This window comes from Dreissena polymorpha, chromosome 16, assembly GCF_020536995.1.
Source record: "Dreissena polymorpha isolate Duluth1 chromosome 16, UMN_Dpol_1.0, whole genome shotgun sequence".
In the NCBI taxonomy this organism is placed as follows: Eukaryota; Metazoa; Mollusca; class Bivalvia; order Myida; family Dreissenidae; genus Dreissena; species Dreissena polymorpha.
The window spans coordinates 50,059,758-50,063,618 of NC_068370.1; the positions used below are offsets into that span (position 1 = coordinate 50,059,758).

The 3,861-nt window shown below is 35.4% G+C and overlaps 1 long non-coding RNA gene across 1 annotated transcript; it reads right to left on the minus strand.

Annotated features, from left to right (window-relative positions):
* Window positions 1-1,211: 1,211 nt before the first annotated feature.
* Window positions 1,212-2,462, minus strand: LOC127862692 (uncharacterized). The gene is made up of 2 exons (XR_008040736.1): window positions 2,349-2,462; window positions 1,212-1,709 (listed from the first exon to the last, which is right to left on the minus strand). It is a non-coding gene; the product is annotated as an uncharacterized LOC127862692 (long non-coding RNA).
* Window positions 2,463-3,861: the final 1,399 nt, after the last annotated feature.

Below are 3,861 nucleotides of genomic sequence, written 5' to 3' on the forward strand. Positions count from 1 at the left end.
GGTAATACAGTGTTCATGAATGTGCTAAATTAGCACAACACTTGAAGTGCCAAACTCAATCTTTGTTTGTAACCAATTGTATACACGCTCTCCTGAGTTCAGAAATTGAAATTCACGTTTTGGTAAATTGACAAAATAGAAGAATAAAATGTTTCAAATTTGCAAATTTTCGTTGATGTTATGATATTTGCGAGGAAACAGTAATGCTGAACATTTACCATATTGTAAAATATCCATTATATGTGTCTTTTGACGATAAATAAACCTGAAAATGATAAAGCGTTACAAACGCAATACGATCTGTTGGTATCGTTATATTTTGTGACATTACGAGGATTGCTTTGATAAAGTAAAAAAATACCACTCTAACTGAATGATCCCGTATGGCCGAGTGGTGCTAGACTTTTACTCAAAGGGTCAGTGATTCGAGCCATGTTGGTGATTCATTTTTTTCTTTAATATAACTCTTGTTTTTACTGGAGCTTTTTAATTTCAATGTTTACATTTATCAATTGCAAGCATTGAACGGCAAACTTCAATACATGCCAAAATCTGTGAAAAGGTCCCTTTAAGACATATTGTTCGGACAGGAAATAATGAGCTCAAACCCGTTTGAATAAAGATCAAATACAGTGTTATTTAAAGATTCTCTTTAAATCTTATTAAAGAGGGACACAACGCAACTAATTCTTTCTTTCATAGGCTTTCATGGTGGAGCGTAGTTCAGAGCTGAATACCAGACCATGTCTGAAATTGTTATATAGAAAGATTTGACTGTCTTTAATAAACATTAAACAATGTATTTAGTTAATTTGTCAACATATTAAGTAAATGTGTCGTTGTGGATGTTTTGGATACTTAATTATATTGTAGTAGGTGGTTACTTCTTTATATATTGTGGTTACTTCTTGAAAAGTAGTGCACATATATAAAATAATTTAATGAAGTCGTCTGAAATTTATATTTTTCAAAATTATCAGCACATTGTTTTAAACTGTCATTATATCCAGTAATAATAATCATATGTAGTCATTTATTTAATAATTGACGAGGTTAAAGGTGGAAATAGTCTGATAGAAAGTAAACATGCTAATGTACTATGCAAAGCCAACAATCCAATGTATTGGGGGAATTTGTCATGAAAAAAACAGAACGTGTATTTTATTATGACATGCACAATATACATCGTCAGTATAACAAAACAAACAAAGCATGATTGAGAAGATTCATGTCACGTTAATCACATAATTTCAGTACATACGGTATACATTTAGCTATTATATACATATACATTTTGTTTATTAAGAATGTGTTTTTCCCCGAGGATGAACCAACATTTATTACTGATTTTCTTTTATATAATGTATTTGATCAAAAAAGAAATTGTTATTAGTTTGGTCGTATTATCAATGCACAACAGTTCCAAAAATGTAAACATCTACAGGCGTTGTTAATAGTAAATTGGTACATATTTTTCAATTTCATGATATGATCAGTTGATTCCAGCTCCACCTTTTGTCCACAGAGGATATACAGGTACGCCAGAAACGAAGGGAATTCCTCCTGGACCATTGTGGCAGTACCTTGGGCCGGATGTACCTTCTTTGCAACATATCCAATATCGAAACCAAGTTCCAACTGCAGCGCCGCTCGAACTTCACGATCTTCACGCTTATCAAGCCGCTTCTGATGCTCGCGTTCTTTGATATCTGTATAAAAGAAAAGAACCTTGTACCGATCGGTTCCGACGAAAACAACTCCTTCTCAATAACAATTTACATCACGTTTGGCATCTTTGTTACAAACATCAGCGATACTGTGACCCTCAACTCGCTACACGTGACCTTCTTCGTCCTCTGTATTGTCATCCCTCTCTCGCCTAGCTTCATCTCCGTCTTCTACACTACCCATGCAGACTTTACTTATACGCCTCCATCGCAAGTGGGAGGGGGGGGGGGCATTCGTATACTGGAGCTGACTACGTTTAAGTGATGTTCGTTGGGACGGGCTTATAAAATAGCGTAATTTTTGCCATGGAGTAGCGTGCATATTCACCCAGTAAGCCACTTTATACATGCATTCAACCCCGAGAACAGCGGTCAGTCAAGGGAAATAACCAAAGTGGCCGTTTTCCACAGGTGACCGTTGTTTGCGGATTACAATATTAAGATGGTTGGTTATTTGGTTGTATTGCTACGTACTTACCCCACCCAGTCGTTTGCATACAGTGTGTAACAAAGACTCATTGCCTATAACTTACATAATCACATAATTAACTTACATTGAAAAATACAGAAAAAAATCGTCTAAATTTATTTAATTTCATATTGTTAAACTAAAACAATTACTTTATCAACGCGAGTATAAATGTTTACTTATGCATCTGGTTTATTCGGTAAATAGAGCTTGCAACGTGCCATTGACGTCCCGACCGAACAAGTCTAAACAGCGGATTCGCTCTCATAAACCGAAAGTACGTTCATTCAGTAAATTCGAAAGTTGGTATTACATTCATTGGGATGTATTTTTAAAGAAAGATTGTCACGTGTCATTGACGTCACGTCCGAACAATTATAAAAGTGGATTCGCTGCCATAAACCGACAGTACGGTATTACCGTATCGTTCTAATTCAAGAAATAGACGCAAAAATATTGTTTAAAATATTTAGTTTGTTATAAAAGTTGCAATTTTGTGTACATTTTTCCTGAATAGAAGATCGCTAATTCTTGTATCGCCTTCTCATAAAAAACACTCGCCAGCGTTGTTTTTAACACCTTATCAGCTATAACGATTTATTGACTTCGTCACGCGCTCATGCTTTGTCGTTATGAATGCAGCCGATAATTGCTACTTGTACACATTCTTATTTTTACGTGCACCTGTTTCGTTTTTGTTCTTAATTTTTGTGGCTCGAAACGACTGACGCGTGACCGTTATTTTTTCGTTCAAGCATGACTTTCGGTCATAGAACTAACAAAGGCAATTACCGCTATCAGATGCTTTACCCGCAAAATAGACGGACAAATGATTCGTCGTGTTGTTAATTTTCGCGACTCGCAAACGACTGTCGCGTGACCGTTTTTTTCAGTTCAAACATGAATTTCGGAGTGGAATATAGTAGCCGTTGGCCGTTATGGACAGGTGTTCGTTATTCTCAAGTGCAATATAGAGTGATTTTCGTCGGGGTGAATCCAGACTGGCCGTTGACTAAAGGTGACCGTTATTTTAGGTGGCCGTTTGGTCAGTTTCGAAATCTCTAATTAAAAATAAGCCTTTTAGGCTCTTCGATGTTTGTACTCGCATAGTTCTTTTTTTGTTTCAATATCGTAGCAGTCGGAAAGCAAATGTTATTGAAAAAAAAACGTCCACATATTTGTTGTTTAAGTACTTGACCTAAAACATTTTGAAAGTACGGATATCATTTTCTCTTATAATAATCAGTATTTGCGCATGCTTCAAGTTAAATATAACATCAATCACGATTATTGTATTTTCTCGACGTGTTTTTATTTATATTAATTCATTTAATTCCGAATTAGAATGGTTAAACAGCCCCTTTTTGGAACTGACTTTCCATTAAGCATATTTTGGGACCTGACTTTCAAACGACAAACACAGCTCGAACCAAGAAGGTTTTACACGAAATAACTGCCGTGAATGAATTCCTCATTGATACGAATGTTTTGAATACATCTTTCTCTTAAGTGGTCAAGAGTTAACATTTTGTATTACATATATTTTGCAGTTGACCCAGTATGTAACATATGATTAATTGTTTAGTTTTAAGTCATTAGGTCGAAGGTGATATAAACATTGATTTGAATGTTTTTCTCACTAACTGAACGCTAACATCTGGTGTG